This window comes from Anopheles gambiae, chromosome 3 (genome assembly GCF_943734735.2).
Source record: "Anopheles gambiae chromosome 3, idAnoGambNW_F1_1, whole genome shotgun sequence".
Taxonomy (NCBI): Eukaryota; Metazoa; Arthropoda; class Insecta; order Diptera; family Culicidae; genus Anopheles; species Anopheles gambiae.
This window is the reverse complement of record NC_064602.1, coordinates 85,055,325-85,067,438: the sequence shown is the minus strand read 5'-3', so window position 1 is coordinate 85,067,438 and position 12,114 is coordinate 85,055,325.

Here is a 12,114-nt window from a genome sequence, read left to right as displayed (position 1 = left end):
ACCCGCGTGCCGCGGGGCTAGTGCGGGCTAGAGGGACCAAATTTGGCCGTTAAGAAGCAGGCGGCCCCCGGTTGCGATAGAGCGAAGAGATGCGCGCATGCCGCGCCGGGCAACATATTGCAGTCAGTGCTTCCAGCCTCAAAATGGTTGCTCTGAACTCTGGCGCGTTCTGTCTGCAAACGACTGCGGGATGGTGCCCTAGAACTTGAGGAAGCTACACACGTTATTTTTTGGTGTAAAGATCCTCTTGCTGCTGACGGTGGGTGTGCGAGGAGTGAAATGAAGAACCTCAATCGTTCGCGCTATCCTAATGCTCGGCACTCGGCGTCCACGCTTACATTGCCTAGCCCCCGCGCGCTCGCTCAAATCAGGAAAGGGATCGTCCACCTCCACCGCATAACGGTGGAGGGGGTACCGTAAAAAGGTCCTGCCTGGCCATCCAATCCATCAGGCCCCCGATGCTCAGCAGCCCAGGCAGGGAAGGTTAAAGCTTTTATCTTTGCGCGGTTCTGTGCTTTTGGCCAGTAATGGAATTAAAGCAATAACATGGGGATATTTTTATTTGCCGAGCGGTCGTGCGGTGCTGTTTTAATTTGGTCTCTTCCTTCTCTATGGGGGAGCACATAAGGTCAAGTGTAATTAACCCCGTATGCTTCATGTCGGTACGAGGGAATGTATCATAACAACCATCAGCGCGCCAAGTGGGAGAATTGTGGGATGATTTGAGATTCTTTTTCTTTTCTGTTGGATAAATTTTGTTTATATTCTAGACGAGCTGTTTACATTGATTTATGCATACATTTTTAGTTCTGATAGCTTGTTTTTGCAACGCATAAAATCATTCATAAATGCATCATTAATTAGTATCATTGACTGGGGCAGCAGATGCCTTGCGTTAGGATAAAAATACATTTTTAGCAGTATATAGGCGTTCGCATTCGCTATAGAGAAAACGTAGTATGGACAGAGAGATTTAAAAAACAAAATCGAATAATTAGCAACATTTGTTTTTATAGTATATATTTTTTATAACTTGAATTGTCATTTTTCATTATTTATTGCATAAAATGCAATGATCACTTTGTAAAATGAGATCTGCTACTCCTCGAGCACCCTGTGCTACACAAGTCTACTTCAGACCTTACTACTAAGACCCTATGAAGTACAGTGGAGCGTTTATCCGGGTACCTTTTATCCGGCTTTCCGTTTATCCGTGCTGTTGAAAAATGACAGTTCAATACAAAGGTGACATTGCGTTATGAGGATATACACCTGTTTCCATTTACGTTCGAATCTAGTGCCATTTGCATCGAATCGCAAACCGCCTGCTTTGAATCGCATGCCACTACGATTGAATGCGTGCAACCATGGTTGAATCGCGTTCCACTACGGTCGAATCGCGTTCCACTATGATCGAATCATATGCCACTAGGATCGAATCGTGTGCCGCTACCATTGGATTTCTGAAAGCAAGAGCATAGTAAACCGTTTGTTTACGTTTGAAAGCTTTTTCTTTCTTCACCGACGGCATTTAGCTAGTAAAATACTAATAAAAAGGAATTCTCTGATTATAGGTAAATCACGAATATTGGTTTAAACCATGGTCCCTTGTTGATGGTAAAATCCTTGTTTTCAACCAATATTCGTCGGGTTAACCTATAATAAGGGAATAATTACCTTTTATTAGTATTTTAAAAACGAAATGCAGTCGGGGAAGAAAGAAACAGCTTTCAAACGTAAACAAACAGTTTACTATGCTCTTGCTTTCAGAAATCCAATGGTAGCGGCACACGATTCGATCCTAGTGGCAAATGATTCGACCATAGTGGAACGCGATTCAACCGTACTGGCACGCGATTCAACCATGGTTGCACGCATTCAATCGTAGTGGCATGCGATTCAAAGCAGGCGGTTTGCGATTCGATGCAAATGGCACTAGATTCGAACGTAGATGGAAACAGGTGTAAAAAAAACACTATAATTCATTACAAATTTCAAATATTCTCATTGGAAAAAACATGAAGTTAATAAAAACTTGGTTGTTTTTATCAGAAAATAAGAAAATTTTCCAAAATCTAATCAGGAATTCGTGATAAAATATATCATTTGACTCATTATCCGTGCTATTCGCTTTGCCGGGCGAGGTCAAGTCCCGAGAAGCCCGGATAAACGGCGCTCTACTGTAATAGTAAATTTAATGAAATCTGGATCGGATCGGAATTGTTTAGATATGTCAAAATTTTATTTTCTTCTCGTAAGTAATATATTAGTTCACTAATGAAATAGATGGAAATTGTTCTGTATTTGTTACTTTACTAGTTTAAAAACCACATCATTAGCGTGGTCCTAACCCTACATAATCCCATATGATTTGTAAATACAATAAAGGACGTCAATTTCTACAACATTTGCTGTGATTAGCAAAAATATTGCTCAACATTGTGATTGTGAAATGTCCATCATGAAATATAGCTTATTATAATTGAATAATCTGAAAATGGGGCCCTTTCCGTTGTAAGTTCGTAGTTCGGGTATAATATACAGGTGGCTTAGTCCAAGGTGTATGAATTTAGAAGGCTGATTTTTTTATTGCTGCTTCTGAATGAAGATTTTAAGAGTGTTTTGTGTATTCGGAAAGCCTCCAGACAGCTTGTTTGAGCAAAAGTTTTCACTCGTTATGTCAAAAAGTGATGTTCAAATTTGGTTATAAAAAAATGCTATGAGACCACCTGGACTACATACACTTTGATTCCAGATTCCACCACCTGATCTCTTAAATGCACCTTGGGATAAATGTAAACAACACCGTGTTTTCGAGCAGGTACTCGAATCTAATTCTAGCTTTGAGGCTAGAATAATCTAGACTGAAAATTGCAGGTTAGTTTTTTGTGTGGTTTTGTATGGAGTGTTTACATGATTTCAGCCTCCATCTCTCAAACTTCATACAAAAAACTGACGAGAATCGTGAAAGGCCTCAATATTTGAAAAGAAATATACTTCTAAATGAGGTAACAAATCCCCTACATGTAGGCAACCTGCCTGACAAACCGTCGTTAATCGTGGGTTTGTGTCTCTTTCTACCTGTCAGTCGAGTGCATTGCAGATTTTGAAAGCAAGCATTTAACATTTCCTGCTCGTCATCATTTGAAACAATCTCAATTGTCTTGCAGCAGCATTACGATGTGGCGTGATCATGCGGGTGAGCAAAAATTACTTATAAATCGTTAGTTTTGATTTAATCATTATCAAGCAGTGAGTAAACCAGGAAAAAGGCGGGTGCTGGCTGCGTCTCGCGGGACAACAGCAAATCTCTATCACCTCTTCCTCGGTGTCGCTTGCAGAGAGTAGCCTGCTGGCAAGCGAACGGGGTCTGCACGCCAATTCATTCCACATTTCGGTCATGTTTTCCAATTATGAAATTTTATGAAACCGATTCCTGCCGACGGGGGAAGAAGCTACAACGACACGGTGTCTAGGAAGCTCCTACCGGCAAAGAAGGAATGTGTATCCGTTGCACCGTGAGCTAATGCCATACCATCAAGATGATGTGGCGAGAGGTGTTCTTCTCGAGCGTGTGTTTGTTGGTGAGGGGTTTCTTTCACCAGACCGTGTGTGTGTGTGTGTGTGTGTGTGTCTCGATGGAATAGTGGAGAGGGAGGGATTCTTTTCTTCCCGAGGAGGAAAGTCGTCGTCCATTTTTCGCAGCAGCAGCGACTTCCTGAAACGATTCCAAGCCCGTGTGGCAGCGGGCGTCTGCAGTGTCGAACAAAGCGAAATGAACTTTTGCACTCCCAACACTCTTACACACACACACACACACACAGTCACACATTTTATCGGCTCTAATTCCAATTTATTCGCTCCGGCCGGGTTTAAGAGCCAGAAGGAATGTCTTGGTGTGGTGTGTGGTGTGCCGTCAGACAGAAGACGAACCTTTTGCGTTGGACGCGCGCGCGCCTGGACGCGTGTGCCCGGGCGTGTTGAAACATTCGTCGAAATGCATCATTCAAGGCAACACGTTTCAGCAGCCGATCCTTAAGAGCTCTCGGGTGTCCGGTCTCGTTCGGTATGCAACTCATGCAAGTTACCCCCGGGTGTGCCCTACCCCCGTGGAGGGTGTGGAGATTCATTCGGACGCCTTTTTGCTGACGTGTGCCGTGTTCCTGGGAGAGGTCGTTGGTCGAGGGATCTTACCGTGGAGAAGTAGAGCCTGGTGTACGGTGTGTCCTCCCTCGGTGTGCCTGCCCCGACTCTGAACCGGGTGATGATTATGAGGAAATATAAATCAAAGAAGATGAAAACCGTGCCATATCTAACCGCACAAAATTTCACGCCAGCTCTCGCTTCTTGCACTACTTCCCCTTTCGGTGAGCTGAGAACGTATGCAACATGCTTCGTGAATACTAAGGTGTAAGATGGCGGAGGAGTATGCCGCTCAGTTTTTCGAGTGGCCACAAAGTTGCACCATACAGTGTGCACGTTTCGGTTTTGAAGCTGGTCGTCAAACTGTCAATTTTGGGTGCTCAGCGTGGAGGAGTAGCAGCAGCAGCAGGTTGAAGATGAATACATGATCTTTCCGTGCAGTCTATTTGAAGTCTTTTTGTCTTTCCGACACACTGTCCGCGTGTGCAAAGGTCAAGTGGTCTAGGGCCGTGTGCAAGACGCCGGTTTCGGTAGTGTTTGTTCGTCCAAAGTGTGTCTTCTACGCCGGACCGGACAGGCTGAATAGCTTCAGTGTTATTAAGGATTAGATGAGCTTGTGTGTTTTTTTGTTGTTGAAGTTCTTAGGTTCCTAATTTTCTTCCCAACTCTCAGACAGCTTAATGAGACAGTATATATCCGTGTGTGTGTGTACTGTGCGTGGGGCAACTATTTTTCCCTCACGCCGTTTGATTGATCAAAACACAAAACCCAGCCAATGGGGGAGGCAACGGAACTGAATTGAGATGGTACTTCCGGTTGCGTTTTAGTACATGCTTTCGGACTGCTGGCCAGTGTGTCTTGTTAGTGGCCCCGGAGACTGTGGGACGTGACTAGATTTCATCAATAAACTGACTTTCGATTAATCAACTCCCGTGCGGGCGAGGTGTGGTTGCCGCTTGCCAATCGGTTTCGGCTTAATTGAGCGCCATCTTGCGCCGGCCCAAGAGTACTCGGCATGCGTCCAGGTGTATGTGTGTGTGTGCGTGTGAATGTGTGAGTAATTTCCTCTCTTGAGGGGCTGTGAATGATATGAAAGATAAATTAAGCTTCTGGGCTACAATGAAATGCTGATTTCCCAATCTTGAACTTCCCGGTGGGGGAGCTGTAGCGAATGTGTTGAAGCTGTGGAGGTTAGTTTTCATGCTGATTTGAATTCTTGGTATGGTTTTTTTTTGCAGGAGTATGGTGTGAGATATGCACTTTTGGGGGCAAAATGCATTGCGCATCATCATTTGCAGTGCAATCAGCAGAGCGAGTGTTTTAACTTTATTTTATACGCCTAAAGTTATGCAATATGTATGGTTTAATTAGCCTTTTTTGGCATTATTGAATCATCTTGTGTTATTTTGCTGCCTTTTTATTTTGATAGAATTAATATGTTTGTCCTACGAAACTGTTATACTCATGAGTCCAAGTTCATTTTCTGTGTTTATTTTTAAACACCCACATATCTAGGCTTGCTACACACCTCTAACGATTCAATAAGGCATTGAAACCTGCACGAATACTTAAAATGACCCCAAGTGTATATTAGCCTATTGTACAATGCTGCATTTTATATTAATTTCAGTTTTGTTCAGGTTTTTTTTCCTCTCACTGGACATGGAGTTGATCAGATTGCAAGTTTACTTTTACTCGCTTTCCATCTGCTGTATCTGACTTCACAAAAAAAGAAGCATTGAACATAGAGAAGCTGGCCGAAATGAGAAATGTGTCATTCAAGGATGCAGTTAAAATGACGTAGTTTCACGAGGTCAGATAGCATAAAAACGTCTCTCTCTCTCCAATCCACTATTATTGCCTTTTTTGCACTATCAACGTTCATTGCACTGCAAGAGAAAGAATGGCTTGTTTTCTTTTGCTTTCTCGCACACACACACGCTCCTTACCCTTTTCTTTTTATCCTCCGTACGATCCACTATCCCCGAATATAGTAGAGTGCATTTTCCCGTTAAAACACCATCAAATTGAATCGACAATTTCCAACTCACCCGGTTAACGGGATTCCGGGAGCGGAGGGTGCGCGTGGGAGAGCAGAAGAAAGAACGAATGAAACGAGAACCTGCGGTATTATCATCATCATCATCATTCTCAGTAGTATCATCGTCATCAGCTTTCGGACATGTCGAAAGGTGAATTGGGACTGGCTGTGTGGAGGGTGCAAAATGGAAAGGAAAGCTGCGGTGTGCGGATGATGTGAATGGCGAGAGGAAGCTTTGCCGGATTGAAATGAAATGTTGACTCGTCAAATGAAGATAAATGGATAATAATTTCACATTGAGCAGCTTACCGATTATCTTCTGCAGATCCGGATCATGATGGTGATTGGGTAGCTGACGGGGCAGAGTGTTAGATGGGGGGGGAAGGGACTGCAGGATCAGGGAAATGCAATGGGAATGCATCGTGATGAAAAACGGGCAAGTAAAAAAACAAAAGCTAATGGAAGCTTGAACCAGACCCCTCAGAATTGAGTGTTGAAATTGAACCTGTGTCACATTCACTCTCTCTCGACCACGGTTTCCGCGGAGTTCCAGCCGGGTGTGAAAGCTTTACATGTCCGGACCTGTGTCAGCTCGTTTCAATTAGTACGCCTACATACGCTGCTGAAGCGTACGGAGCTGATGCATCGTTCTGGGCACTGGAATTGGAGCAGGTTTTTGTGTGGCTATTGATTCCAGAAACGAGTTCACAGTGGATGCGCAAAATTTGCGTGGTCAATGTAGGTCCAATGTCACGAAGGCTAACATTGGCGATAGAGCAACGAACTGAATGCAATAGTGTGAAGGTCGATGTATTATTTGCTGCATTTTGTAGAATCCTTGGAGACATACTACCCACTCCATATGCATTTAAAAGGGTACAGCCTACACAAGCGAGAGTTGTGTGTAGACGTCATATTGGGATATAAATTACCATCCTTTGTGATATTGGTTCCTTTTGAGATGTGGTGATACTGCATCTTTCTGGTCAACTTCATTTACTACAGTCATCGCTGGAAGTATGATTTATACCAACATTGGTTGTCTGACGTCAAAAATTCCTAGAAGTATATACCAATTTAAAAAGAGTTAATCGTGTTATTAATCCCTGTAGCTTGCATCTGTATATGAGATAAAAATACCAAAAAATGAGTAAGCTCTAAACAGCATGGATTTATATCTAGTAGATCAAACTCAACTATTCTTGTGTATTTTGTATCTAAAATTTTTAGTTGTTATTTACTGTCAGGTGCCCAACTAAATGAAATATACATCAATTGATAGTTTGATAGTATACAACACTAAACTAAACATGCTATGTTCGATAGTTTACCTCATTCATGACTTGCTAAATTATCTAAACCAGGTTTTGGAGATTGACAGCTTCTTTATGTGGATGATATCAAAACCTTTTTATCTGTATCTGCTTCATTGGATTGTTTATGACTTCAACATTACACCTTGATGCTTTTGTTGAGTGGTAGTCATATAATGTACTTCGCATGTGGCCTGAAGAAGGTTCTGTTGTTTCCATCTAGCCTTTTCTTGCTCCTTTTTCGTTTAACTGTACTCTTTCTGAATCATTCCTCTTTCGTGTTACGTCTATCTTCGACCTTGGTGTGATACTTGATAGTCAAGTAAATTTTAAACATCATCTAGAAGTCAAGTATTACGACCAATACTTTAATGAGCCTTGATGACAGATATTAAATTGCAGCAAAATTAAATAAATTCAAAATGCAATTCAACAACTCAAATTCCAAGTCCGAATGGTTCAAAGATTGATACCTTAAATGGCAACTTGCGAATTGTGAAATCCTCGATTAGACTAATGCTTGGGAGCTTGAATATTCAATTCCTTGGAAGAATTGGGATTATTTCAAGCTGCCAGACATATGTGGTACTCCATTTCTTAGTCGTCTTTCGCAAGACAACCACAACACGGTCATCCAAGATTAATTCCAATCACACTTTCACTCTCCATCTACCACGGAGAAGAAACGAGCGTAGCAGCGCGGCGAGGAAGTGCAAATAAGCCGCATGCTCGCAACGCAAACCACCGGCCAGTTATCCGATGAATCCGGTCGTACAGTAGTGCCCGTAAATCAGTGATCGATATCATGTAATCAAATTCAAACAGCTCCACCCCGGGAGCGAATGAGACCACCCCACACACACCGCCGACATATCAAAGCTAACCGGGCACCGGGTGCAATGGTGCATAATGTGGCATGGTGCAGCTCTGACGTGTCGCAGTGAGAAATGTTGCAATGTGGTAGGGAGAAGAAGAAAAAAAAAAGATAGATGATGTTTGCCTGCTGCTCCCACTGACGCGCTGGGAGGGAAAGCGTAGCTCCAGGGAGAGAAGGAAAGGCGCACAACCGGATGCATAATGATGGCTGCATGCAGTATATAGTAGTCATCTTTACATCGCCTTGCGAGATCTGACTTGCACACGAAACCTGTCCAGTTAGCTGGAGAGGCAGGGGATGGGTAGCCCTACTTGGAATGGAGCCAAAAACCGGTGGTGGACATTGAAGTTGTGCGATAACTCAATTCACCTCGATGACGCTGCTGGGCGTTTCGAGACCGGGTCGAACGGTGTGACGGATCAGCTCTGGTTTTGTGCGAAATGCTAAAAGCAAACAACAGCGCCAGCCTGCTAGTGTAGCGAGGCAACCGCCGTGTGCTGGAGGTACTCGCGCGCGCGATGACGATTGGCGTTTGACGTGCGATTTATCGTCCGGGTTGGGTTGCTTGCCTCGCTGGTTCGGCTGGCAACACTGTGTTTCGGCTTTGTGTGGACGTGTTCTTCGAAGCTGAAATCAAATTACTACGGCCAGGCTTCCGGCAGGCGAGGCGGTTGCTGTGACGGCACGGTGAAGATGGCCAATCCACTGCGTTTCGTTGAGCAGATGGTGGCTTGTGACAGGATGCATGTGTGTGTTGGTTCTGGAAACGATTCAGGACTGTATCTCTTTGTTTCGGAGAATGACTTTTTCGGATGGGCAAAGCACATTGATTCGCTCTATTAATCTCGTGTTTGTATCGCTAGCAGTGGATGGACACACTGATGTGTGTGAGTCCGCAAATTGGCGAGTGTTTTTTTTTTACCAGGAGCTTGGATTGAGGGTGTGTATCTGTTTGATATGGAATTGGAGAATCAAAGCCATTATTGCATAACGTGCAAATTTTGCTGTATAAAATATCTAGTTTCAAAAGATCAATGAAATAAGGGATATGATGTTTACGAATAACCAAATTTGGAAACAACATCGATGATAATTAATGCAGAACCTTACACTTAACAGGCTTTAAAGCACCGATGACTGTTACTGTCATGTAAATGATTAAAAACCAAACCATTGGAGATATGACAAACAAAACGAATTTTGAATTTAAATACAAGAAATATTGTTTCCAATTAGTCAACCACCTTTAATCAATCAATCAGTTGATCTTTAATTCAGTCCATATTGCTTAGTGCAATAATATAATGCAGTTCGTCTATAAGAAGTCGGTTCGAGTCTGCTAATGATCCAAAATCTAAAATGATCTAAATCCAGCATCAAAAACCTGTACTCTGAGATATTTGAATTGATTGAAGACTGCTCCTACTGCCTGATCAGACGATCCTAGCTTTTGGAACTCCAACTTTTGGAAAAACAAGCAAAATGTGAATTCAATGGCACAACTTTTAGCTAGATTGAAATTCTAATGTTAGGCATGGCTTTTCAAGAGGTATTCAAATATTTTCGAATGTAGATAAATCGATTGATTAACAACTTGATAAAGATTGTGTAATTGTATAAGAATAACAGTCATATGTATGAGAAATACGCAAGAAAATAATGCTAAAGTTGCATAATCTTACTATTGCCTTAATTTTAATTTTATGTCGCTTGCTAAGTCAAAGCCAAATTGCTAGTGTGTGCATAAATTATTCTTTTTTTGTGTAAAATATATTTCATCTCTCTCTCAAAAGCTTAGACTTGTATTGCTCCAATCGACAAAGCATCAAATGCTGTTCAAAACCCATTTACGAATGCAAACAATTACATTCACACCGATAACGGGGTCGCGTTTGCATGCTAGCAAATCTTTCAGCAAAAAGTGTGAAATGGTATCGATAGAGCGCACGCTGCTGTAAATGCTAACTATATGCTCCGTACCGTTTGCGCAAGGCAGCAGGCAGGCACCGTCTTCGATGTTTATCCGAAGCTGCTGTCGACACGAGATTAGGCATCGTATATACCTCTCCGTGCTCTCTGCGTTCAACAATGAAAACGTGGAAAACGCTTGTTAATAGCCTTTGATCAGGTGAGTGGGGGCTGGAGAACACGAAGAACTAGAAAAAAAATGGCAACCCGAAAATGGATTGCTTTCCTTATCGTGTATCGATGCGAAGCCGATTCGAACCGGATTGAGTTATGCAGCTTGGTTCGCTTCACCGTGCGCCCAAGCTTATAATGTTTACTTTTCCCGTTTTGCTTTGCTACTTAAACCAGCATGGCCCTGGTGCACGATCCGTCTCGAGGGAGGTATAGATTTTGTGCAAACAGAAGTGTACTACCATGCAGCAGCAGCAAAGCAAATCGCAACATGCATAAATCCATCGTTTCTCGCGGGCACGTTCCCAGGCACTGGCACGAAATTTTGAAGGTGTTTGGCTGATGATTGAAAGGGAAGATAACATAGGTGTGTGTGTTGGGTGTGTGCACGAGTCAGATCGAATGGATTTCTAGGAGGTCTGCGTGGAGAAGAGAGTGTGTAGACGAGGATATGCAGCATTACCTAAAAGGTGTCGCCATATCGGCCGCCGCCGCTCGGAAGGATCTGCCGCATGCGATCTCTTCGGACGTGAAGGATAAATAGGAACGTCACTTCTTAATTAACACCTGCAGTCGATTTCGCAACCAGGTACAGGAGGGAGGAGGATGGTAGAATCCCGCGTGGGGAATTCATCTGGAATTGAAATCACGATCATTGGCATTTTGCTCTTTGGAGGCTGGATGTTAGGACGCTCCAACCTTCGTCAAGCGGCAGTCCCCTCTACTAGTGCCAAGGAAATGGGATATTGGTTGTGTTTTCTGTCTCTTAAGGATTCATTTATGAAAAAAAAAGAAAAGGATTTATGTCGCAAAGATTGGAGGCTTAGATTGTGACGGGTAATGGAGGAGGAGGGGAATACAGGGAATATAAAACGATTCTAGCGCACCCGAGAACGAATTTAATTCTGCAAATGCCCTAAAGAGAGTCAGAATAGTTCGAGATTGTGTATCATCGGTTGCAGTATCGTTGGCGGGACCAACGCGTGTTTCTGCCGAGCCAAGCGATGGGAGGATAATTTTTACTCCAAATTGACTCCAATCGCAATCGATGCAGAGCGCAGTCGACAGCAAATAAACCGAAAACCTTAACCTACCTCTGTGTGTGTGTTTCGATCTGAGGAAGGTTTGCTTTTTTTCTGCAACTGCTTCGGAAAGCAACAGCAGAACGAAAACACGGCAGCTTCTGGAGCGGGTTTGGAGCAAGCTCTGTGTGTGTATGTGCGGTCGAACCAATCATCGTCGATAAATGTATTCCGATGGGATTAAATTTATTTTGCAATTTTAAATTATCGCAATCAAATTGAGAATCAAGCCACTATCGGCAAAGTGAGCGGGCGAGGGTGTTCAGCTTTTGGCTGACATTTTTATCCCCATTCGCATTTCGGTTGGCTTTTGTTTCGGGTTTTTTCGTTTTGGTTGTCAGTTTTTGGGGTTTCTTCTGAGGGGTGCGTAAAAAATATACTTTAAATGTTTTTGTTGTTTGAATCTGCCCTAGTAACATGAAATATCCGTCAGAGTCGGAGTTGGAAACACGGAGTAAGGGTCGTCAGAAGTCGGAGTCGTCTGAAGTCGTTTGGAATTGACAGGAATCGGAGTTGAAT